The sequence below is a fragment of the Dromiciops gliroides genome, chromosome 4, assembly GCF_019393635.1.
Source record: "Dromiciops gliroides isolate mDroGli1 chromosome 4, mDroGli1.pri, whole genome shotgun sequence".
Taxonomy (NCBI): Eukaryota; Metazoa; Chordata; class Mammalia; order Microbiotheria; family Microbiotheriidae; genus Dromiciops; species Dromiciops gliroides.
The window spans coordinates 390,688,631-390,716,182 of record NC_057864.1 but is presented as its reverse complement, the minus strand read 5'-3'; the positions used below and the strand labels follow the sequence as shown (position 1 = coordinate 390,716,182).

At 37.6% G+C, this 27,552-nt stretch overlaps 1 protein-coding gene across 1 annotated transcript in view; it reads right to left on the bottom strand.

Moving 5' to 3' along the window:
* PLEKHG1 (pleckstrin homology and RhoGEF domain containing G1) overlaps positions 1-27,552 on the bottom strand; it is a 287,649-nt gene that overhangs the window by 198,984 nt on the left and 61,113 nt on the right. Inside the window, exon 2 of the mRNA XM_044003412.1 lies at positions 16,909-16,968. The gene's annotated coding sequence lies outside the window, so the exon portion shown is untranslated. The remainder of the gene's footprint in view (positions 1-16,908; positions 16,969-27,552) is intronic.

Here is a 27,552-nt window from a genome sequence, read left to right as displayed (position 1 = left end):
ACTAGGGGATTACATACAAGAAAGGTGAAATGAGCAATGAAACAATCACATCTCCAATTTTATAGATGAGGAAATTGTGGCTCAGAAAAGTCCAATAATCTTTCTAACATCATACTGCTAACAAATGGCAGAATCAAGATGCAAACCCAAGCCTTCTGATTCGACATGTAGAGCTTTTATCACTATCTTGGAGGTTAACTTAGAGTCTGTGAAAAAGGTTAAAAATATTTTGATAACTATATTTTATTATAATTGGTGTCCTTTGTAATCCTTTGTATTTTATTTTATGCATTTAAAAACATTCTGAGGGGGCAGCTAGGTGGCACAGTGGATAAAGCACTGGCCTAGGATTCAGGAGGACCTGAGTTCAAATCCGGCCTCAGACACTTAACACTTACTAGCTGTGTGACCCTGGGCAAGTCACTTAACCCCAATTGCCTCACCCCCTCAAAACCCAAAACAAAACAAAGAAAACCAAAACAAAAAACATTCTGAGAAGTATTCCATTGGCTTCAACAGCCTGCCCAAAGGGTCTAGGACACAATAAAGGTTAAAAATTCCTGCACTTTACCATGTTGCCCTCAGATGTAAAGGATGCCATGAAAACTGAGGTTGTAGAATACATTTTCATGCTTCTTATACACCTGGGACCTCAAGTAAAAAACAACTCTCTAAAAATGAAGTGTATGATTGAAACACCCTCTTCATTAACAAAAGGCATTTCTATAGTTATCTAAAATGCAGAATGTGAAGGTCAGTAAAAGCTGCCAAATATCACCTAAGGTGTAAGAAATAAAATTGTTCCTGAATCCCAGGTCAAAAGTTTTGGAAGATAAAAAGGGGAATTATTGTGCATCATTGTTATACATGTTTGCATCTTGTCTCTTAACTAGTCTAAAAACCTCAAGAAGATAGGCAGAGTTTTATTTAAAACTTATGTATTCCTTAGCACTTATCATAGTACTCTTCATAAACTCAGGGCTTAATAGACATTTGTGAATTGAGTATATAAAGGGCAATATGATTTAATAAAGTGAATGTATAATTTATGACATCTATGAGTGTATGGCATGCTATATGACGATGGCCACCTTTATTCTTCTTATCATCTCCTTTTCCCCCTATATGTTGTCATACTTCCTCTTTATGCTCTTGGCCAACTCCACTAGGGATATTTGTGGCTAAAGAGGATTCTAAACCATAGGCTAATGGAATTAGTACAGAGCATTAAGTTAGAAGTTCTGAATTATTATTTTTTTTGTGTGTGTGGGGGCAATGGGGGTTAAGTGACTTGCCCAGGGTCACACAGCTAGTAAGTGTCAAGTGTCTGAGGCTGGATTTGAACTCAGGTACTCCTGAATCCAGGGCCAGTGCTTTATCCACTGTGCCACCTAGCTGCCCCCAAAGATCTGAATTCTAATGCTACCTTTGTGATTAAGTGTGTGATAAATGGAAAGAATTACAAAACAGTGATATTGGTCTCCCCTGCCTTGGTGACACTGTGGATAGAACACTGGACTTGGAGTGAGGAAGACCTGAGTTTAAATCCTATCTCAGGGACTACCTATGTGACCCTAGGGAATTAATTTAAATTAAGTCCAGCCTGTTTGTTCATCTGTAAAATGAGATAACAGCACTTTTCTCAGTGTCCAGAAAGGAACAAATGAGATAATGTATGTAAAGAGCTTTATGAACCTTAAAGTGGTATGTAAATGTTAACTATTATTATCTCACAAGACTTTCACCTTAGTGGTGAAAGTGTTTTGAAAATTAAAACAAAGTATTATATATGTATAAGATGTTCTTTGAGATAATAAGATAATTATTATTCTAATTATACAATTGTATATCATCATACACTATTATTCTAATTGTACTGACCTTACTGGTCTAGAGCATTAAAAATAAAGGCAGCAGGGGCAACTAGGTGGCACAGTGCATAAAGGCCCTGGATTCAGGAGGACCTGAGTTCAAATCCGGCCTCACACACTTGACACTTGCTAGCTGTGTGGTCCTGGGCAAGTCACTTAACCCTCATTGCCCTGCCAAAACAAATAAACAAACAAATAAATAGATAGATAGATAGATAGATAAATGAATGAATGAATAAATAAATAAATAAATAAAGGCAGCAAGGTAGTGCGGTGTAGAGAGTGCTTGGGCCTGGAGTTAGGAAGACTCATGGTCATGAGTTCAAATTTGGCCTCAGACCCTTACTAGCTATGTGATCCTGTGCAAATCACTTAACCCTCATCTGTAAAAATGAACTAGAGAAGGAAATGGCAAACTACTCCAGTATCTTTGCAAGAAAACTTCAAATGGAGTCACAAAGAGTCAAACTCACCTGAAAATGACTGAACAATAACAAAACATTACAATAATCGGTTGCTGGGATATAAATACTCTATGACATGGCAAGGAACTTTGATTATCATGCTTCTTAACAAAAATGGATGATTTATTTTTAAAAATAATACTTTCTTTTTCCCAACATTTAAAAACTTTTTTAACATTTGATTTTTTTAAAAGTTTTGAGTTCCAAATTCTATCCTTCTTACATTTCCCTGCCCTCTTCCTGAGAAGGTAAGAAATCTGATATAGGTTATACATGTGCAATCATGTAAAACATTTCTTTATTGGTCATTTTGCAGAAGAAAACTCAAGCTTAAGAAAAGAAAGTGAAAAATACTATGTTTTGGGGTATATTCAGACCTTATCAGTTCTTTTCTCAGGAGGCAGATAGCATTTCTCATTATGAATCCTTTGGGGTTGTCTTAGATCATTGTATTTCTGAGAATAGCTGTCATTCACGGTTGTTCATTATATGTTATTGCTGTTACTATGTACAATGTTCTCCTGGTTCTGCTCACTTCAGTTTGAATTAGTTCATTTAAGTCTTTCTGGGTTTTTTGAAATTCTCCTGCCTATAATTTTTTTTTGCGTGGGGAAACGAGGGTTAAGTGACTTGCCCAGGGTCACACAGCTAGTAAGTTATCAAGTGTCTGAGGCCGGATTTGAACTCAGGTCTTCCTGAATCCAGGGCCTGTGCTTTATCCACTGTGCCACCTAGCTGTCCCACCTAACATTTCTTATAGCACAATAATATTCCATTACAGCCATATACCACAATTTGTTCAGCCATTCCCAGTTGATGAACATCCCCTCAGTTTCCAATTCTTAACCACCACAAAAGAGATGATACAAATATTTTGGTACAAATAGGTCCCATGCCCCTTTAAAAAAATCCCTTTGGGATACAGACCTAGCAGTGATATTGCTGGATCAAAGGGTATATAAAATTTTATAGCCCTTTGGACATAGTTCCAAATTGCTCTCCAGAATGGTTGGACCAGTTCACAACTCTACCAACAATGCATTAGTATCACAGTTTCCTCATACCCCCTCCAACAATCGTAATTTTCTTTTTCTGTCAGATTAGTCAACCTGATAGGTATGAGGTGGTACCTCAAGAGTTGAAAAATTAATGATTTTTAAAATAATGGACCCCTAAAACAAAACACACTAAATTGCCAATTCTAGCAGAAGGTAGAAAATAGGGGAAGGCTTGTACAATTCTGTCTATAGTAAAAAGTCCAAATAGAGATTCTTTCTTTTTCAAAGCCTGATTCTGTCCAAGCCAGTGCCACCAAGTTTATTGTCCTGGGAACTCTGCTAGATGTCGAAAGACAAAAAAACAAATATCACTGACCCATTATAATTATCATCTTCAAATCACATTTTTCATCCTTTTTCAACATAAACTAGAGAGAACTAAGGCTATAAACATTGTCATGCTTAAGATGCTACTAAATGGGGTATTGGGATCAGGGACTGGACTTATAATTTCATTGGTATAGGGAGTTCCCAGTGAGAAATTTTGTCTTTTAATGCAAGTCTGCAAGTTCATCAACTCAGAGAACTCTTAGAACACTGAGGGGTTATGAACTTTGCTCTGGAAGAAACAGTTAGTATGTGTTAGTGTCAGAACTATACTTCAGACCCCTTATTTCTTTCACTGGACAATCACCTTTCAATAGTCTGAATGCCATCTAAAACTGTTGCAGGATTTTTATTTATTTTTTAAAAATAAAAAAAAATCACAGGATTTTTAAAGAGAAGAATTGGTTTAAACAAAGGAAAAACTTTAGTTTCTAAAAACCAATATTCATTTTCATTCCATTGAACAGCATTCATTGCAATTTATAGACTTTGGGGGTTCAATATTACCTCCTGACAAAGAAGGAAGGGAACAAACATTTATGGAGTACCTACTATGTACCAGGTACTGTGTTAAGGTCTTTACAGGTGTGAGCTCATTTGATCCTCACAAACACCCTCAGAAGTAGGTGCCATTATTATTATTCCCATTTCATAGTTGAAGAAACTGAGGCAGACAAGAGGTGAAGTTGCCAACCAGTCTGAAGACCACAATCCTGCTTCAGTGTAAAAGAACACTGCATTTGGAGTACAAACCCCACCTCTGCCACTTACTAGCTCCGTGGCCTTGGGTATGAATCTTATGAACCTTGTCTCCTTGGTCTCCTTATCTGTAAAATGAAGTGTTTGGATTAAATGACCTCTCAACTCCTTCCTGGGTCTACATTTATGATCCTGTAATCCTGCTACTGTATTTGTCACTATGACCAGAGTTTCTGGCACTGAACATGGTTTCATTTTCAGCATTTTCATTTTAGACCTTAGATTACAGCATAATATTATTGTTACTTTGATTATCAGGAAGTTATAAATTTGAATAAGGGGGGAAAAGGTTATCTACATTCTAAAGAATAAGTTAACCTAGGAACCAAAACTTTTTCCCAATTAAATTAGTTCCATGAGAGGACTTGTTTCATTTAGGGATAAATTTATATGAAGTATGTTGTGATCTGTTTAAGTATATTATATGTTATGTTGTGTTTAAATGTAAATTTTAAATATATTTAAATTTTAAAACCGTTAAATAAAAATAAATATATATTTTAAATGTTGTGATTATTTAAATATATTATGTATTATGTTTAAATATAGAATTTAAATATAAAGTATGTTATCTTTAAATATAAAGATATATTAGATTTAAATTACATTTCACCTTAGGGTAAATAGATACAACTTTTTAAATAAAGCAAGGGTGATCTTTATACAGTATCATTCCTCCTATTCCTAGGATTTGATTTTTCTGACTTTCCCCACCTTTGTTGCCCTTTCCTACATAAGGAAGTTGAATGTCCACCATGAATGTGGATATCCACTACTCATTCTCTGATGATCCTTCCTCACAGAATTCTGGCTCTAAATATTCCAGAACTCCTTGGAAGCAAAAATGTAGATTGATGTGTGGTGTGATTCATAATAGTTGCTGGGATTCTTGCAGTATTGCGACAATAGTAACTAACTCTCTTGCCAAGATAGGGTTGTCGTTTCTAGTGTTTTATCTGGCATCTCCAAGGAGAGCAGCTTAGTGAAACTTGAAGGGCACAAGGAAGAAATAAAAGCGTTTTCCAACAAAGCCAACACATTCCACTGGAAGGACACCTTTCTACAGGTGGGGATTCTGTTTCAAACCATACTAAACTGTTCACTCCTCCCCCTTGACCCTGTGCAGGAAGAATGCCATTCACTGCAACAAGCACCCTTCCAAAATACAACACAGTGACAGGCAACAAACAAGTCCAAAAGATTGACTATTTCTTTTCTTTTTTAAAGGATAGGAGACAACTTTTAATACAGAAAAGTGTTGAAAATAAACAAAGTTAAAAAAATATATATATATATATTTAATATATGTGCACACAAATGTATCTAGAAAGACATGTGACACAGCCTAGCAGTTGAAATCTTAGAAACAATTTGCTTTAAACTATTTACTTTTCACTGATCCATGTATTGTTAGAAATGGTTGCCCTAAATTATAGGTGGTGTTCGTATTGTTGAGAAGTTGTCAGTCTAGAGGTTACTTTGTCAGTTAGGGTTGTAAAGAAAACGAATTGTGAAAACTAGTTCTGAATAAGGAGTAACTAATAATTGTGTCATTTAAATGGTAAATAAAATTGAGGTCTTAAGCCAAAAAATTCAAGTTATTCTTAAGATGAGAGAAATTAGATTCATAATATTCAGTAAAAGGAACTGGTCCTAACTCTGCTCTTTTCCTCGACTAACCCTCTCACCAATTCTCCTAACCTCCTGACCTTACCCTCGCCCAGAGCAGATCCTAGTTATTTTGGTAGTTGTAGGAATAGATATGGGAGCAGAGTGGGGTAGAATCTCATACTAGCAGTCACTTAAAATTGGGAAAAATGTTTTTAGGGGTAAAGTATGGAGTAAAACTATTACTTATGTCAATTTGATCTTCACTCAAGAAAATCAGAAATGATGGTGTGCAGTCATGCCTTAAAAGCTCAAAGGCATTTTAAAATAGCGATTTCATTATAGCAATTGGAAAATTATCTTGGATGGATAGAAAAAATTGTTCAACTTAAAAAGAACTTTGCAATATCATACTCTGAATTTGAAACAAAGATATTGGAGCACAAGTTGAAATAGTACGGTGCATTGAATATAAAAATACATATAAACTATTAGTATATACCTACATATAGTTAAGGTTTTACACTGAAGTTTGAAGTAGTTTAGTGAGTTTATATAAATGATTTTGACATTTCCTAGTGATTGAGAAACAATTGGTGAAGTTATTAAGTCTCTGTAAAACATAACCACAAGGGGCAGCTAGATGGCGCAGTGGATAGAGCACTGGCCCTGGATTCAGGAGAACCTGAGTTCAAATCCAGCCTCAGACACTTAACACTCACTAGCTGTGTAACCCTGGGCAAGTCACTTAACCCTCATTGCCCCTCCAAAAAAAAAAAAAACAAAAAAAAACAAGTGTCTTTTCCCAAATGATTAAATAAAAGACTATGAACAGGCAGTTTTAATGGAAAAACATCCAAGCTACCAACGAACATATTTTTAAATAAAAACAAACAAACAAAACAAAACAAAACATAACCACAAAAGAATACATAGTGTAAGCTGTGGTTTCTTTTCTAGAGAAGCTTACAATATGGCTGTGGAACTAGAGACTCTAAAATTTGAATTTTTTACATAGACAATGAGGAGTCATTAAATTTGATGTATACATGCACACACAAAACTGCTAGATTTGACAGATTCATGGTTCACATGTAATTTTTTTATTCTTTATATATGACAATATTCATGAATATATATGACTATTGGGGCAGCTAGGTGGCACAGTGGATAAAGCACCGGCCCTGGATTTAGGAGAACCTGAGCTCAAATGCAGCTTCAGACACTGGACACTTAGTAATTGTGTGACCCTGGGCAAGTCATTTAACTCTCATTGCCCCACTATTTATATGTGTGTGTGTGTGTGTGTGTGTGTGTGACTGTCAAGTTCATAACAAAATTTTTTTAAAAAAAGTATAGAATTGGGAAGGAAAACGACTAAAGTAGTCTTTTAGGAAAATGGTGTGGTAATGGGACGCAGAATAGAATAGAAGGTAGAGTGTAGTTTGGAGACTATTATAGAAATCTGGAAGTCAGGTGATAAGGACATGAAATTAGAAAGTAGCAGAGAGACTAGAAAGAAAGACTAGGATTTTAAAGAATTGATGAGACTTAGCAACTGGTTGGATGTGAAAGGCTAGATGAGAATAAAGAATCAAAGATGATCTTGATGCGTTTTTTTTGGGGGGGGTGGGGCAATGAGGGTTAAGTAACTTGTTCAGGGTCATACAGCTAGTGTCAAGTGTCTGAGGCCGGATTTGAACTCAGGTCCTCTTGAATCCAGGGCTGGTGCTTTATCCACTGTGCCACATAGCTGCCCCCTTGATCCTGATGTTTTGAAATTTAGAAACTGGGGGAAAAAAACTTGATGTTAATAACAAAATGGTAGAAGTAAGGTTGCAGATAACTTCATTTGGAGACTAACCAAAGCTTTAGAACTTTTCAGTTCTTCTCACTACTACACGGTATAACTAATAAGGAAGAAAATGGGAGAATATACGAAAATAAAACATTCCAATTAATATGGTTCTTAAGGTCAATTTCAACCTACTTTCATAGATTTCATGTACAATGTCTGCATTAATCTCTTATTGAGACCCCTGAAAAGTTTTATCAGAAAATTAATCTTACTTCAGAGTGGATTTGCTTTCTGAAAAGTCTAGTATATAAGAAATGTAATGCCGCAACCAAGTAAAATAGATTTCTCAGCATATTTTTACAATAGGAATTTGAACAGAAATGTCAAAAGTCAAGATCTGGTGGGGACAGAGAGAGAAGACCAAGCAGAAAAGGAGCTTACACTGACTCTAGTTTATTCAGCATGAATGCAGGCCTTGATAGCTAAAATGCTACTGGAGAACTCAGCCTTGAAATTTGGTGAATCAGGCTTGGTACTACTGTGGATTTCTCCAGGACTGTAGCTAATGGTCTGTTTCAAGACACTGGATTCATTATCTACGGCTGCTGCACTTCATTCTGGCACCATAAAAACATCATCTGGGTGTCCTGACAGATTTTATGTGCCTGTTCTCCTATGCCTATTAAGATGGCTTTTAGACAAGCACCTGGCATGTCTTTCTAAGTCTGCTCATCCACTATAGGCATCAAGGATGAAACCTTCTTCGTGCATTCTCTAAAATACTTTGATTTATTACTCTGGGGGCATTTTATCTAATTATCAAAACAAAGTCGTTACCTTGCACCTGTCTAGCTAGCTAGCACACAAACTCACACGTAGGTATGCTTCCCTTCACTGTTCCATCTGGAAGCCATTTCACTCTATTCTCATGAATTCTTTTGAACAATATGTGCTTTTGTTATGCACTAACAGTGGATGGTTTTATTTTGTGGTCATTTTTATAAACTGGTGTCTTAGCTCATCAAATGAGATAATATCTGTAAAGTACTTAGCATGGTGCCTGGCACGTAGTAGGTGCTTTAATAAATGCTCATTCCCTTCCCCTTAGCTCCTTTCCTACACTGAAAACACCTCCAGGGGTAGTATTTGTCTCTGTGTCAATTTTTTGAATAAATGGTCATTAGCAAACAACAAAAAATAATGGCAACTCACAACAAATAGTTTTAATGACCATATACAAAACATCAGCACATTTTTTGGGGGGTGGGGCAATGGGGGTTAAGTGACTTGCCCAGGGTCACACAGCTAGTAAGTGTCAAGTGTCCGAAGCCGGATTTGAACTCAGGTCCTCCTGAATCCAGGGCCGGTGCTTTATCCACTGCACCACCTAGCTGCCCCATAAACTTTTCTTTCATACAATTGACAGGGCTGTTTGTGCCCTTTCATCCATCTCTTCTCTAAACTTCAGTCCCAGCATCACCAACTTTCCACTGGACATTTCAAACTGGATGTCTCCAACACATCTCAAAATAAACATGACCCAAACAGACCTTGTGATCTTTCCTCCAATCTTTCCTTCTAAACTTCCGTATCTTTGGGGAAGGCATCACCATTCCTTTAGTCTCCCACATTCAAAACTTTGATGTTATACTTGAATCCTCGCTCTCCTTCACTTCGCACATACAATCAGTCATCACATCTCTTCAGTTCTACCTTTACAACACCTTTGCATCCAAAGTCATTTCTCTACTCACATAACTACTCCCTTAGTTTGGGTCCTTATCAATTCTCACCTAGATGACTATAACAATCTCTTAATTGCTGTCCCTGAATCAAGTTTCTCTCCATGCCAGCCCATCTTCCACACATCTGCCCAAGTGATTTTCTTTAAGCAGAGATGTGACCACATTACTCCCTTGCTCCATAAACTCCAGTTGTTTTCTATGACTTCTAGGATAAAGCATACACTTCTCTATTTAGCTTTTAAAGCCTTTTACAACCTGGCCCTAACCTATCTGTCCAACCACATTGTACATGATTCTTCCTGTAACACTGTGATCCGGCCAAACTGGCCTTTTTTCCTTACCAACAGAGCTCCATCTTCCATGACCCCCCATCCCATCTCCATGTCTTCTGCACTAGACATCCCAGCTGCCTACAATGTACTCCTTCCTTACCTTGGCTTCTTCTCTCTCCTCCTTCAGGAAGCAACTTATGCATCTCCTTTCTACATGATGCTTTTCCTGACTCTCCTCAACTGCTAAATGCCTCCTCTCCAGACCACCTTATATTCAATTAAGTTGCATTTCTTCTCTTTAGATCTATTCTATACATCTTTATGTACTTGTTTCCCTACAAGAATATAAGTTCCTCAATTGTGGGGATTGTTTCAGTCTTTGTACTTGCATGTTTAACTCCAAACATAGTTCCTGGAGCATAGTAAGTGATTCATAAATGCTTGAAAATTGATTGAAATCATCCATCTGGTGCTGTTTCCATTCTTTTCCCTAGAGTTAGTCATTACACAAATCTGAATATTAGGAACTTTTTTTTTCTCTTGAAAGTCTTTTTCCTGAAAGTCTATAAAATAAGATACCACAATCTTGAAGAAAACAAAACTCTAGGGAAAGAGATACCAAAAGACGTGACTAAGCCTCAGATTTTTGTCTCCCCTGATGTTGACTGGGGTTTGCAAATACCAAAGGAAAAGGAGTCCTAGTACCCCATGCCAACAGAAGAAATGGTTCCCTATGATATCATGGGATGTCCAGGTCAAATTCTGGGCTTTAGAGCAGGAGGAAGGAGACACATCTTTCTGCATGACATATGTTGCTGTAATCACTGTAAAATATTAATCCTTTTTTATAAACACTAACCTTTCAAAACATTAATTTCCAAGATATTGCATTAAGAGATAATTGGCTCCAATCTGCAGTGAAGGAAGCCAAAGTCAAGCACTTAATGCATTGTATGATCTTTACAAAATCCCATAGGTGACTATTCCTCTCCCCTTGCCCCTGTGCCAAGTCCATAGACTTCTAGTTATACTATTCGAAATGGCAGGTTCAAAACCACAGGTAATTTTGGTCACTGTGTAAATAATTCATGTTATAGTTCCTGATAAATCTACTATTATCTCTGTGTCTTATTGACCATCTACCCTAAATCAGAACATTAAGGCATTAGGATCACAGCAGCAAGGTCACTTCTTTGTGGTGGAATGTACAATATCTATTATTTCAGCAAAGCGACTAGACCTCATTGTTGGTGTGTCTCAAGGGTAAGAAAGCCACATTCCCAGAATACCACGAAGCACTCAAATTTAAGGCTATACATTTTTAATGCGCCACAAGTAGCCGTGGTCCTGAAAAGGATACAGGGGGAGGTCTTCATGCAGTTTCTCATGAAAGATCAACTTTCCTTTACAAAATAGAAATGCTGCAAATAGGGGATTAGAATACAACCTAGATCCCTTCAATAAGGGTGAGATTTAAAGTGGATCCAAAGAGGGGCATCATACAATAGGCACCTAGGACCAATGCAGCAATACTTTAGAGACAATATGGGGAAAACTCTTAAATTATAAACCTTCATGTACCTTGATGAAATGGGATCACTTGTCTCTCCTGTCATCTTACTTAGCTGCATTAAAAGAGTTTAATTAAATGCCTGGGAAAACAGGGGATATCAAAACTGCCCATTACAAGGCTCCTCCATTCTTGGAGTATTGCTTGAGTTTCCCCTATTGAATTACCCTGCATTGTAGACAGTTCTGCTCTGTATATCTGTACTCTGGGACAGCCCAAATTGCTACTTAAACCTTACCTCAGAGGATGAAAGCATGCAAAACAGGGCCAGGCAATAAGCTGGAGGGAAATTTAAGGACACTATATTACTCAGGGAAAAAAAAAGTCAGATAAATAAGGTATTTACAGCTCTCTGGGGAATCAGTGAACCTTTGACTAAAATAGCATAAGAAAAGTCCGGAGCATCGGCTTTAAATGTATTTTGGCCAATCTCCATGAATTTCTCTGCAGGTTGGGATTCAAGTACCCTACAGGTCACCTCTTCAATACTGTGTGACTAATTAAGACCAGTTGTGTTGCATCTGCTCAAGAGCCCTAGTTTTGTGTCTTTGGGAATTGAAGGTGAACCATTTTTCTCCTTGGGATTCCCTTTTTCTACTGGTCTGATTAAACCAGGGCCTTTTCTCTTCAGCCATGGAACTAGATACATATTGGTTTGGCTTATTTCAGTGAGGAGAGTCCTAATACATTCTGTGGCCTATTAGAATTTGTTAGAATCTTATTGATGTACAATATTATCTTTTATATGTGCACCCAGAAAGCTTCAAGTACTAGGCTTATTCAAAAGAAATTGAAACAACAAAGCACGCCAGAAAGAGCTGTCACAATATATATAGTCATTGTCCTTGATTGGATATTTGACAGGATTATAAGGTTTCATGCAGACCTGGGGAGTAAAGTTTCAAAGAATTATTAGACCTTTAACCAAAAGATGTTTAGTCCATTTTACCTGAGGTGTAAAATACTACAAGAGAAGTCAATATTAACTACTTCTTCTTTATTTGGAGGGGGGGGGCAGGGCAATGGGGGTTAAGTGACTTGCCCAGGGTCACACAGCTAGTAAGTGTCAAGTGTCTGAGGCTGAATTTGAACTCAGGTCCTCCTGAATTCAGGGCCAGTGCTTTATCCACTGCGCCACCTAGCTGCCCCAACTACTTTTTTAATGTCCATATTAATGGTCCAGTGGAAAGAATATTGGATTAGGCATCAAAGAATCTTTCTTTTGAAAAAAATATTGACTGTTATCTATTCTGTAAACTCCTGGCTGGGCAATTTGAAAAATTATAACTATAAACTATCTGAAAAATTATAACTGGCCCATAAGTCCCTTCACGGTTGACATTCTGTAAAATTCAATAGCTCAAATTAGCTGGCTAGCTATCTGAAAATTTATAAAGCTATAATTAGCTGGCTCGGCATCTGAAAGCTGCTAGCTGTCTGTGGGGCTATTTAAAAAATCCCCCTTCCCAAGGGCTTCTCCCAGACCAAAAGGGAAGAAGATGAAATTGCCTCCTTTCAATTAAAGCAAAACAGGGTTTCCTGAGGTGAATAAACTTAGAGATAAGGATAACAAAGAGTAAAATAGACGACCTGACTGTGTTTTAACTTTCTTCCTGCCACTGTGAAATCTCCTCCCTTGTCTCTAGGTCTCGCCCCCCTTTCTCCTTAGCTTCTCCCTGTGTCTCCTTTCTCAGTCCTCCCTCTCACATCTCTCCCCTCCAGGCTATAAAACCCTTCTCTCCACTCCGGTCTGCCCCTGCCCCTCAAGATAATTCACTGGCCACACCCAAGGGAGGCTGAGGCATGGAGCCTCCTCGCAGGGGCTGGGCAGAGGAAGCTGGTGCGTGCCTGAGGCTTCTCCTGTGTATTCCCCCTGAATGGGGCCTGGGCACTAAGGCCTCCATGAGGGGCACACCACGCCCCCAAGGTGGTTTCAGGGAGAGCCCCAGGCTAATTGTAGCCTCTTACACTTTAAATATCAGTTCTTCCACTTATTTACCTGGGTGGCTTTGAGTAAACCACCTAACCTCTATGTCTAGGTTTCCACATCTATAAAATAGGCGACATAGGTGATAGGCAAGGTCTCTGCTATCTCTAAATCTATGATTCTATGATTTCAGATATGGGAAACTTCTGGCAAGAAAGTTCTGTCATTTAACATCTTAGATGGTTACTTGGGGCACTGAGGGTTAAGATACTTTTGTTGTTGCTATTCAGTCATTTTTCAGTTGTGTTTGACTCTTCATGACCTCATTTGGGGTTTTCTTGGCAAAGACACTGGAGTGGTTTTCCATTTCCTTCTCCAGTTCATTTGACAGATGAGGAAACTGACGAAATCAGGGCTAAATACTAGTCTAGGGTCACACAGCTAGTGTCTGAGGCAAGCTTTGAACTCAGGAAGATGAGTTTTCTTACTCCAGGCCCAGCACTCTATCTACTGTGTCACCTAGCCGCTCCCAGGTACTAGTGCCTTCTCTCAAAAGATTTACTTGTATTTATGTTGACTATAATCTTTTTTTTGGGGGGGGGGGCAATGAGTATTAAGTGACTTGCCCAGGGCCATACAGCTAGTAAGTGTCAAGTCTCTGAGTCTGGATTTGAACTCAGGTCCTCCTGAATCCATGGCCAGTGCTTTATCCATTGTGCCACCTAGCTGCCCTAAATATAATCTTGAATATGTATATATATATATATATATATATATATATATATATTACCTGTTGTACACCTCAGAGTCTCTGGAAGGGCAGGAATTGTATTTTTTTTCTTTGTATACCCTGAGTGTATCATAATGTCAGACATGTAGTAGGTGACTAAGAAATAATGGTTAACTAATTGATTCCTGACTCTAAGACCAGACCACTAGGCCATATTGCTTCTCAACTAATTCTAACGATCTGGGGGTGGAGTGCAAGAGGGAACAACTTTGATATGAAAATCTATGAGTGTTTTTCTCAGTCTTCTGTATATCACTGGGGCAGTTACAAAGGTGAAGTAGAAGGTAGAGGGGGATTCTGGGAAGATGGCAGAGTAGTCCTCTACAGACAGAAAATTGCCACAGAATGAATATAGAGCAACAAAATTAAAGGGGTAAGGGGGCAGCTAGGTGGCTCAGTGGATAAAGCACTGGCCCTGGATTCAGGAGGGCCTGAGTTCAAACTCAGCCTCAGACACTTGACACTTACTAGCTGTATGACCCTGGGCAAGTCACTTAACCCTCATTGCCCCACCAAAAAACAAACAAATGGATAAATAAATAAACGATAAGTGCATTAATTAATTAATTAGCAGAAAGAGAAAGAAAGGGGTAAAGCAATCATCCTCCTAAGATAACCTGAGAGGACCTCAGAAAGACAGGACCTCTGGGGGCTGAGGTTTGGACTGAATGACGTGTAGACACCTCCAGGCTGACTCCACTGAATCAATAAACAGTAAATTCCAAGGGCAGCTCCTTTGGGAAGGAGACAAATATATTTTCCCGTAGAGTCTGAACAGTAAAACTTCAGATAGGGATAGGTATACAGCCTGCATATGAAATTATATTGGCAAAGATGAGAAAACTCTATCTGTCCCTTCAGACTGACACCTCTGTAATTTAAAACTTGGAGAGGGGCCTCCATTTCAAAAACTTTTTCAAAAGTCAAGCTCCCCAAACTAACAACAGTAACTACCACCACAAATACTCTAGTTATGATGATGAAAAATTTCACCATTCCATAAATAGTGTCTGACAACACAGTATAAGGCAGTTACGCTTATTTCTGTGCACACATAAAAACATGCAAACACACACATATGTAACCCAGGTGAAGTGCTTGGCCCATCCGTAAAATCAAAGTCAGAAAGCGGGAATCCTGAAAGTCAAGTGTTACTCCCTTTTCTGCAATCATATTACCAAATAAACACAACTCCAATTGTTCTCTGGAACGAACTGTTTTTATTTCATTCTATGAAAACTGAGTCAGCAATCATGGGCTTCCCACTTGACAGCTTTCACAACTCAAATGATGGGAAGGAAAAAAGCTATTTGGACAACGATTAAATCTCTGTCTTAAAAATTGTCTTCTCTTTGTAAACAGAAGTTCTAGTGCTTAGAAACAAGTGTTGGCTTAATGGGCAGGTATGCCTGCACATTTATTTGTACAAATACATTGATTCTGAAATGAGGGGTACCACCCATTTCTCAACTAAATTAAGGAAGAAAATCAACTACTTTACAAACAGGACAGTCGAGCAAACTAATTGTTATATGGAGTACTCATATATCACTATCCAACATGCTCATTGTGCAGATCATTGTTTTAGGCACTACAAGGTCTTAATTTTTAGTCTCCAAAGCCTTCTAAATCACAGCTTAAACCCCCCTCCCCAATTATTTCATCATTGACAATCATTAGGGAAAAAAAGACTGTTGGTGATGTAAACTATCGTACCAAATATTGCTGGACTTGGAGGCAGAAATAAAATTCATCAGATTCTTTGAATTCTACTAATTAGACTAATTTTAAAAGAAGACTTTTAAATATATTTACATTTTATTTCTTTTATATTTAAATATATGAATATTACTTATATTTATATTTCAATAGAATTTAAAATATATTTATGACACCCATCTACTTAGAGGAAAAAAGAGCCTAAAAATAATGATGATACTTTTTAGAATTCTCTATTTCTCTCATTCTTTCTATTGCCGTAATAATACTATTGCTCGATTCTTAAACACTGGTTATCAATTTAAAAACACAAGGTTTTAATGAACTTGAAAAATATATCGTGACCTGGACTTTTTTATGTAGTCTCTCATACTAGCCAGTGTTAAAATTGGGCTGTGTTCCTTTAAAATCTCATCTTTACAGAGGGCTTATAATGTGCTCAGAGCCTGGTAAATTAAAGTGCTTAAGTGAGAGTAAAACTGTTGTCCCCGGATCTACAGAGAAGCATATCCCCTTGCTTCCTTCCTTCCATTTCCAGCTTCCTCGAATGATAAATAAAGCAGTTCTCAAACCCTGGTTTATTCAAGTAGCATTACCGCAAAATAACACAGAGGTTCTAAATGTAGGAGAAATACCACGGTGAAATGGGGCAATCAGACATTTTTCCCTACCTCATGAGAAACATTCCAAAGAACAACTCATTTATTAACAATGAGTTGACCAAATGGAATGAATACAGAAAGCTTTTTTAATGGTCTACCCTCCTGAAACTCTTTCTCTTCCATCATTTCTGTCTTTTTTCCAATACACTCCATGCTCTGTCTATAGTATTTGTAAACAGTTTGCAAAAATTACATTACACTGAACAATGAACATTCCATTCCATTACAAAGAGTATGATATTTCATTATCCGAATGAAACACCAGAATTGTTTCTGAGTACTTGAACATTCTGATATTTGATCAGTACAAAAAGTGTTTAAAATGACACGCAACTTACTTTGTAAAACTGAAGAATTTTCAGAGTCTTCTCCCACAACAATCTCTTAAATCCCTCTACCTGTAATGGGAACATAAAATGAAAACAAAATTACTTTAAGCCAAGCAAAGTGGCTTATTTAACTGGAGCATTGGAAATAATATTCAAATCTTTGAAGAAGGGGACTACGGATGAAAAATAGTCATAATATCTATTTTACAGTTCACTGGAAAAAACATATCACTAAAAAAAAGAGATATCCAACCACCATTCTTAATTCAACAAAGAACTTATGTTGGAAACACAAAAGAAAGTCACACTTTTTTTCTTAGAAAACTTTAATGCAAGAATGGGATTGGTTCAATCTGGTGGAACCTTGTAAGATTTAAAAAAAACAACCACACAACCCATAGAAGTCTAAAGTATAGTATCAGCAACTTCTTAGCTTGCCATTCAAACCCTTTCTTGCCTCCTATCTCCCAACTTTGTTAACCTTATTACCATTATTCCCTAGCTAAAAATAATGACTCATATTTGTACTGAGTTTTAAGTGCTTTCCTCATAAGAACTACTATGATTGGGTAGTTGCGAGTGCTATTATTCCCATTTTACATATGAGTAGATTGAGGGTCAAAGAAGTTGAGCAAATTACTCCTGGTCACATAGGCAGTAAGTGGTAAAATTGGGATTCAAATTCAAGTCTCCCAAGTCCAAAATTTTTCCCCACATGACGATATAGTCCTGATGGAGCACCTCAATGGGCCATTGTTTCAATTATATATCATAGTCTGGATAAAAAGCACTCTTTATCCACTTGTTTTTCCTAAGTAGATTGTTAGGTCAAGCTTTTTTGAATGATCTTAGATCTTATTTAGGTGATACTGTAACCACAAATGGAAGCTATTATGATCATAATTTCATCCCTGCTTTCATGGTTCATAGGTTATGGGTTGGAGGTGATCTTCAGTGTTTATCTTGTTCAGTTCTCTCAAATTTTAGGATGAGGGAATTGAGACTTGGAGAGGGTGACTTTATGACATTATGATGCAGGTAGGGACAGAGCTGGGATTTGAATACAGGTCCTCTGATTCCAGATCTTCTGATCTTGCCACTTTACCCTCTTTTTCTGGGGGTGAGGCAATTGGGGTTAAGTGACTTGCCTAGGGTCACACAGCTAGTAAGTGTTAAGTGTCTGAGGCTGTATTTGAAGTCAGGTCCTCCTGACTTCAGGGCCAGTGCTCTATCCACTGTGCCATCTTGCTGTCCCGATCTTGCCACTTTACCTTCTTGTCAGTAGAAAGCTATATCTAAAGCCCCTGTTATTTAAATACCATAAATATTATAATGACGCAGACTATTCTAGCCCTTTAATATCATTCCTACTTTGAATCCATTGTAATAGCCAAACTTTTCCACTAATATACAAATGTAAAGATTATTGTAGTGGGGGGGATTTTTTTATTCATGCCATCTACACAATGGAAAATAAGTCAACCACATATATAACACAAGAAGTGGATAAACTGAAGGTTTCTAAGTGCATGAAAATTCTTTATAGTAGGTTTGCCTTTCAAATTACATTTTATTTAATGAACTACAAGCATTTTTTTTTCTTTAAGCAAGATTCCAGTTGAGTATTAATGGTGATAGGACTGGGGAGTGGCAGTGGCTACCTGCTTGAGCATTTTTAAATTATCAAGGATAATGGAGATAATTGAGTAAACTATAGCAAATTTATAATCAAATTTATAATTCAAGTAGGTTGATAATTAGCCTTCTCCAGTTCAATAGAAAACAAACCGAATTGCACAATGGTAAATTAATATACTTAAGACCAAAAAATCTATTTGTTCAAAAATGTAAATATGTTGAGAAATTTTAGAGTCTACTAGGCTCTGGTGATACAAAGACAAACACAAAAGGACTCTGACCCTCAGGGAGCTTACATTCTATTGGGAAAGGGATATAGCATATACACAGAAAAGTAAACAAGATAGTCTGAGGAGGAAAGAAACATTAACAGCAGTAGATTAGGGAAGGCTTCAGAGAGCAAGCCCTGTAAAAGAATGACTGTGAGGCAGAATGGAATGAATTCTAGGCATGGAAAACTGATTGTACAAATGCATAAAGGTGGGAGATAGAATATCAAGTCTGGAAAATGGCTAGTTGGCCAGTATAGCTGGTTATATAGAATATACTAAAAGCAAATAATATGAAGGCTGGAAAAGTAGATGGGAATATGATTATAAAGGGTCTTAAGAACCAGGTGGAGGACTCTATTTTGTCCTGGAAACAAAAAGAAACCCCTAAAGATTTTTGAGGAGAAAATGACATGGCAAGGCTTGAGCCTTAGGAAGACTATTTTGACAGGTAAGGAGGATGGATGAGAGGAGGGAGGGACTGGAAGCAGGGAGAACAATCAGGAAGCTATTATAAAGGTTTCGGTGAGGGGTGATGGGGAGGAGGCTGTTTGAAGCAGGGTGATGGCTTAGTGAGTAAAGAGAAGAATAAGTATGGGGGAGAGGTGGAAACTGACAAAATTAAGATTACAAAGCTAAATTATAGAGGATAATGGTATCTGCGATGGAAATGGAGAAAGAAAAGAAAATGATCAATTCCATTTTGGACTTGTTCAATTGGAGATGCTAATGAGACACTGAGGTAGAGATAGCAAATAGGAAACTGGTGATGTAAGAAGTTCAGGAGAGGAGTTATGAAATGATATACAGATTGTGAGGTATTTGCAAAGAAATGATGAAATCTGTCAGAGCCCAAGAGATCACTATGGGAAAGGGTTTAGGGAAAGAGAAAAAATAGACACCAAATAAATACATTATAGTCATCTATGCTTAGTGGGCAAGAGACAGATGATTATCCAACAAAAGCAACTGAAAACGGGGCAGCCATCTATTAGGAGGAGAAACAGCTTTATGGAATCCAAGAAAAGAATGTCCAGGGAGCTAGAGGAAGCCCACAGTGTAAAAAGCTGCAAAGAAATTAAGGCAGGGAAAGAGTGAGAAAATGATATTGGACCTTAGAAGAAGCAATCCCATTAGAGTAATAGGGCTTGACTGCAAGAGGATGATAAATGAGTATATAGTGAAAGAGTGGCATCACAGAATATAACTAACACTATAAGTCTAGAGCTTGGTGACAGAGAGAAAAGATACTTAAAAATATTAAATGAAGGCTATTTAAGGGAGGGAGGGAGGTAAGTACCTGGGAACATTTGTATACAGTAGGAAAGAAACTAGAAGAAAATGAGTGATTGAAGATGAGAGAGGATGATAGAATTATTAATGAAGAAAATCCAGGAAGGGATGCAATCAAGTGTACAAACTGAAGATTAGATTTGACAAAGAGGAAGGCTACCAGCCTTCTCAAACACTAGACTAATAAAGTAGATGGTGGGTGAAGATGTAGAGGGGTTTTGAAATGGAGAAAAAGAGATGAGGGAGATCATGATGGGTGGCCTTGATTTTCTCAGTAAAGTAGTGGACAAATTTTTCTTTTGAAAGGGAGTGAGGAGGAGATAGTGTAGGAGGCTTGAGGAAAAGGTTTGGAATGCCTATTTGTGAAGACCATGATAATGAATCATTTAGGAAAGAAAAGCAATACCATGCAACAGTAAGGGCCCAGTTGAGATTAGAGAAGTCAATGTGGGAGTAGAAGAGGAGAAAGCAGATGATAAGGGCATAAGGAGTCCAGGATTGACAAGGTGCAAATGGTGGTAAAACAGGGAAGCAAGGCAGAGAACAGAACACAGCTGAATTGGGCAACTATAAGGTCAAGAGCATTGTAGAAATAAAAATGAGACCAGAACATTGTCCTTTGACCGTTGTTGAACCCCAGCTCTAAATTATTCACAATTCAAACTTGACCCCTCCTCTTTACCCCCAGAACTACCTAGCACCTTAGTCTAGGTCCTCATCACTTCTTGTTTTTGTTTTTGTTTTGTTTTTTGCAGGGCAATAAGGGTTAAGTGTCTTGCCCAGGGTCATACAGCTAGTTAAGTGTCAATTGTCTGAGGCAGGATTTGAACTCAGGTACTCCTGAATCCAGGGCCAGTGCTTTATCTACTATGCCACCTAGCTGCCCGGGTCCTCATCACTTCTTAACTAGATTATTGCAACAGGCTCTTCTCTAACACTCCCTTCTTCAAATCTCTCCACTATGGTCCATCCTTCACTCTACTGCCTAGTCATTTTCCTGGATTGTAGTTCTGACAATATCAAACCCTTTATCAACAAAATCCAGGAACCTTTAAGAGAAAACGTAAACTCCTCTGTTTAGCTTTTAAAGCCTTTCACAAACTGGCTCTGTCTTACCTTTTTAACCTTATTAGACACGGCTCCTACTTCAACATTCTACAATCTAGCCAAACCTTCTGTGTGTTTCTCACACATAACAGTTGATCTTGGATCTCATGCTTTTGCACTGGCCATCTTCCAAGCCTGGAATGCATTTCCTCCTCATCTCCCCCTCTTAGAATATTCTTCCTTCAAGACTCAGTTCAAGAATAATTTTCTACCTGAAGCTTTTTCTGATCCTTCCAACTACTAGGACCCTCTCTCTCTCTCTCTAATGACCTTTTATTTAAGTACTTTATATTAATTTTTATTTACATATATACACACACACACACTTATGTGTACTTGTAGCTTACATTAGCTACTTGAGAAAAGAGATTTTATATCCTTTTTATTTGCATTCTCAGAGCCTAGTAGAGTTCCAGACACACAGTAGGTATATTTGATTGATGCTTGGGAGAACAGAAGGGGAAGCAAAATAAATGGAGGGTATGGTGAGGATAAAAAATAGGAAGAAGACAGAAGATAGAAAGATAAAAATATTATGATGTTAGAGGGGAATTTCAAAGTTGAAGATCATGGATCTTCATTAACAAGTTATGAGTGATTGTGAGATGAAATATGACACAGCATAGTAGAGGACCTTGGTCCCAATATTAGCCCTGTCAGTAACTCACTGTGAGGATTTAATCTTTTTGTGCCTCTTTCTCTGCTTTGGGGAAAGGATGGGAGGGCTGACTAGATGATTTCCAAAGTCCCTTCCTGCTCCAGGTGAGCAGTTGATATGATGAACTTCTATAGAAGATATAGTTCAGCAATTCTTTATGAACTTTTTTTAATCAAAAAATACCTGAATTCTGTTGTTAAGAGAATCTGGAGCAGCCAAATGGTAATTCATTACAGTGTATATCATCCTTTGAGACAATGCATGTAAGAAAGGAAGGGAAGGAATAGGAGGGAGGGAGGGAGCAAGGAAGGATGGAAGCAAAGAAGGAAGGAGCATTTGTTAAGCATTTATAAGTGCCTGAGGTCAGCTAGGTAGTGCAGTGGATAGAGCTGAAATCAGAAAGACATCTTACTGAGTTCAAATCTGGCCTCAGACACTAACTAGCTATGTGACCCTGGGCAAGTAACTTAACCCTGTTTGTCTCGGTTTCCTCATCTGTAAAATGAGTTGGAGAGGGAAATGGCAAACCACCTTGCCAAGAAAATACCCCAAATGGGGTTATAAAGAGTTGGACATGAGTGGAAAATGACTGAACAACAACATAATAATAAAGTATTCTGTCTCTTGGATCTTTTCCCTTCTCTCTGCCTGCGCAGCTACCACATTGCTCCAGACCCTTATTACTTTTCTCCTATACTTCTGCCTTTTAATTGGTCTCTCAGTCTCAAGTCTCACTCCTTTCCCAGCTTCCATATAGTTGCCATTTTCCTTAAAAGTAGGTCTGACCAGGGATAGCTAGGTGGCACAGTGGATAGAGCACCAGCCCTGGATTCAGGAGTACCTGAGTTCAAATCTGGCCTCAGACACTTGACACTTACTAGCTGTGTGACCCTGGGGAAGTCACTTAACCTCCACTGCCCCACCAAAAAAAAGAAAAACAAAAACAAAAAAGAGCAAATATAAACTCTTTTGTTATTTTTATATCCATTACTTCTGATAAAAGTCTCATTTCTAAAATATATCAGGAACTAAATTAAATTTATAAGAATCCTAGTCATTCCCCAATTGAGAAATGGTCAAAGGATATGAACAGGCAGTTTTCTGATGAAGAAATCAAAGCTATCTATTGCCATATGAAAAAATTCTCTAAATCACTATTGATTAGAGAAATGCAAATTAAAACAACTCTGAGGTACCACCTGACACCTATCATATTGTCTAATATGACAAAAAAGGAAAATAATAGATGTTGGAGAAGCTGTGCAAAAATTGGGATACTAATGCATTGTTGGTAGAGTTGTAAAGTGATCCAACCATTCTGAAGAGCAATTTGGAATTATGCCCAAAGGGCTATAAAGCTGTGCATACCCTTTGACCCAGCAACACCACTATTAGGTCTTTTCCCCAAAGAGATCATAAAAAGGGAAAAGAACCCACATATACAAAAATATTTATAGCTGCTCTTTTTGTGGTGGCAAGGAATTGGAAATTGAGGGGCTGCCCATGAACTGGGGAATGGCTGAACAAGTTGTGGTATATGAATGTAATGGAATTCTATTGTGCTGTAAGAAACGATGAGCAGGCAGATTTCAGAGAAACCTGGAAGGACTTGCATGAACTGATGATGAGTGAGTTAAACAGAACCAGGAGAACATTGTACACAGTATCAGCAACATTATGTGTTTATCAAGTGTGATAGACTTGATTCTTCTCAGAAATACAATGATAGAAGATAGTTCCAAAGGACTCATGATGGAAAATGCTCTCCAAATCCAGAAAAAAAAGAACTGTGGAATATGGATGCAGATTGGACCATACTGTTTCTTTTGTTTTTGGTGCTGTTGTTTTCCTTTTTGCTCTGATTCTTCTCTTAAAACATGACTAATGCAGAAATATGTTTAAGTATACATATGTATATATACATATCTATCTATCTATCTATCTATCTATCTATCTATCTATCTATCTATCTATCTATCTATCTATCTATCTATCTATCCTATATCAGATTACCTGCTGTCTAGGGGAGGGGGCAGGGAGGGGAGGGAAGGAGGAAAATTTGAACCTAGAAATCTTATAAAAACAAATGTTTAAAACTATCTCTATATGTAACTGGAAAATAATAAAATACTTTTATTTTAAAAAGCCAAAAAACTCCTGTGTTTAGTATTTAAGGCAACTTGGCCCTATCCTTCCTTCCCAATATTATCACATAGTACTCACCTTTCATGTACTCTGTTGTTATACAAGTAACAAAAGATGGGAAGCAGAATTTGAAACTAGATCTTTTGGCTGCAAATACAGAACTCTTTCTACTAACCACACCACTTAAAGTCTCAATCAACTTTATAGAAGTCAATTTTGATGGATTTGCATATTCAGAATTGAGCTAGGGGGCAGCTAGATGGTGCAGTGGTAAAGCACCGGCCCTGGATTCAGGAGTACCTGAGTTCAAATGCAGCCTCAGACACTTGACACTTACTAGCTGTGTGACCCTGGGTAAGTCACTTAACCCTCATTGCCCTGCAAAAACCAAAAACCAAAACCAGAATTGAGCTAGACATTTCTTTCAAAATCCCTATGCTTCAAGTATTCATTAAACATCTCTCTGTTTCAGAAACAGTCACATCTATTTACTTAGCGGGGTTCAGCATACAACATACTATTAGCCAGCTTGCATAGATCTTCTAATTCATCAGGGGAACAAATGAAACTTCTAAAACCCATCTTTTGTGACAGTTTTAAAAACACCACCAGATAATAGAGAATGCAGTACCAAAGTTTTAATACTGGTATGTTACAAACCCTTTGCAGGGACTTTCAGCATACAAATAGGGCCGTTGTAAAATACAAATAAAGAGATCTAAAGAAAGCAGGGAGTAGAAGCAAGAAACCTCCAAAATATTAAAGAGGGGTACAAACTAGCAATATAGGAAGAATCTGGCACATATTGTCAAATAAGACGCAGAGTTTCATCCAGATTTGTAAAATTCAGTTCTAGTTCTTCCTTTAAAAACACACAGAATAAGATATCTTGCCACTAGAGGTAGGCATTTTGAAAAGTGGCATAAAGTTCTACAACTTTATGAAAGTAGATGTGTATAATCTATACTTTAAAATATTAATCGAAACAATCCACTAGTTTTAAAGACTTACCAAATAATTGCTAGTCTAACTTAATTTTGTGTTTTAGACCAAGTTTAAATGGTAAGATATTAAATTTTCATAATTTAATTTGTATTGATTTTGTTACTTTCCTTTTACTCAATGCACATGATTAGTTTATTTCTTTCTAGAAAATTAAGACCAGCAAGAACTATGAAAATTTAAGACCATAACATTATCGTCAGTAATTGAAAAACAGTTCAGTGAGGTGGCTCAGTGGATAGAGTGCCAGGTCTGGAATCAGGAAGAACTGAGTTCAAATCTAATCTGAGACACGTCACTTAACTTTGTTTGTCTTAATTTCCTCCTCTGTAAAATGAGCTGGAGAAGGAAATGGCAAACCACTTCAATATTTTTGCCAAGAAAACCCTAAATGGGGTCACAAAGAGTCAGACACTACTGAAATGACTGAAAAACAACAATAATAATTTTAGGGGCGGCTAGGTGGCATGGTGGATAAAGCACCAGCGCTGGATTCAGGAGTACCTGAGTTCAGATCCGGCCTTAGACACTCGACACTTACTTAGCTGTGTGACCCTGGGCAAGTCACTTAACCCCCATTGCCTCGCCAAAAAAAACCACACAACAACAATGACAATAAAATACAACAGGGATAAGCAGCAGAAGTAAAATTCTGTTTAGAGATGGGAAGCATTTCATACCCTCTATTCTCCCAAATATTCTATAAAACGATTATTTAAACAAATAAGTCACAGATAAAGAAACACAAGAAGGTTGCTTGTCCTTTCTGAAATCGTAAAACAGTAGGTTTTTTTTAAATGGTATGGTTTAAAATGGTTTGTTTTGTTTTCTCCTGGGAAGACAGCTGAATATAGATAGCAACAGTATAGATTAGATAGTTCACTTTAGAACCCACAGTTCAATATTAATTCTGTCCTAATGAATGCTACAGGCATTCTTTATTATGCTGATGGCTTGCATTTCTGAAAAATCTCCTTAGAAGTTTCCGCCTATCAAATTCTGTGTTCCTATTGATTTCTACCATAAAAAGAATTTGTTTTATTGGCTAAGTCTTGTGATTTCAGAGGTACAAGAGCTCCCTCTGTGGAAAGGCCTTCTACCAAAACATATCCACTCCTTATTTCTAACCTTTAGTGTGAGAAATTTCACGGAAGTATTAAGAGGTTAAGTAATTTGACTGCTTGCTGGTGTGTGTCAGAGGCAAGGTCTTCTTGACCCAACATTGGCCCTTTATCAACTATCCTCTGCTGCCTATCATAAGTAATAAACATTCCTAAAATAAAAATATATATATATATATAAAGACAATAAGGGCACACCTAAGAATGAGTTGTTTTTTATATTCACACACCTAAATGAAAATTTGTAATTTATACATCTATCAAATAGAAATTCTTAAACTGAAAATATTGAAAACTTGTGACCACATAAGGTGATGAAACAGTAATGTGTATTTTTATAGGAGAAAAAGTACAGGAAAAGAAAATGTAATAATAATAACAGCAGTTAACATTAATGTAGTTACAAAGCACTCAGGCAGCTAGGTGACCTACCAGGTAGAGCACTAGACCTAGAGTTAAGAAGATCTGAGTTCAATTTTGGCCTTAGACACTTACCAGCTATGTAACCCTGGGCAATCACTTAATCTGTCTCTACCTCAGTTTCCTTAACTATAAAATGGGAATAATAAATAGCACCTACCTCCCAGAGTTGTTGTCAAGATCAAATGAGATTAATTTTTAAAGCACTTGGCACAATGCCTGGCACATAGTAGGCACTTATTTTGTTGTTGTTCAGTCATTTTGTTGTGTCCAACTCTTTGTGACCCCTTTTGGGTTTTTCTTGGCAAAGATACTGGAGAAGTTTGTCATTTCCCTCTATAGTTCATTTTACAGATGAAGAAACTGAGGTAAACAGGGTTAAGTGACTTGCCCAGGGTCACATAGCTAGTTAGTATCTAAGGTCAGATTTGAACTCAGGAAGATGGCTTCCTGAGTTCAACTCTATCTACTTCACCACCTAGCTGCCCTTAGGCACACTACAAATGCTTTTTCCTTTTTTGCTTCCATCCTTCCTCCCTCCCTCACTCCCATTCCTTCCCTTCCTTTCTTGCATGCATTGTCTCAGAGGATGACACACATTGTAATGAACTACCATTTGGCTGCTCCAGATTCTCTTAGCAATGGAATTCAGTCATTTTTTTTCTTTTTTGATGAGGCAATTGGAGTTAAGTGACTTGCCCAGGGTCACACAGCTAGTAAGTGTCATGTGTCTGAGGCCAGATTTGAACTCAGGTCCTCCTGACTCCAGGGCTGGTATTCTATCCACTGTACCACCAAGCTGCCCCTAGGCATTTTTTATTTTAAAAAGTTCATAAAGAATTGAACTACATCCTCTATAGAAGTTCATCATATCAACTGCTCCCCTGGAAGCTTTAAAGATACATGCAGAATGTGAGTGCGGTTAACCTCAGTATCAAAATGGTCGGTACTTGCTAACTGATGACTATGGAGAACTACCACAGTTGAAGAGCAGGTAAGG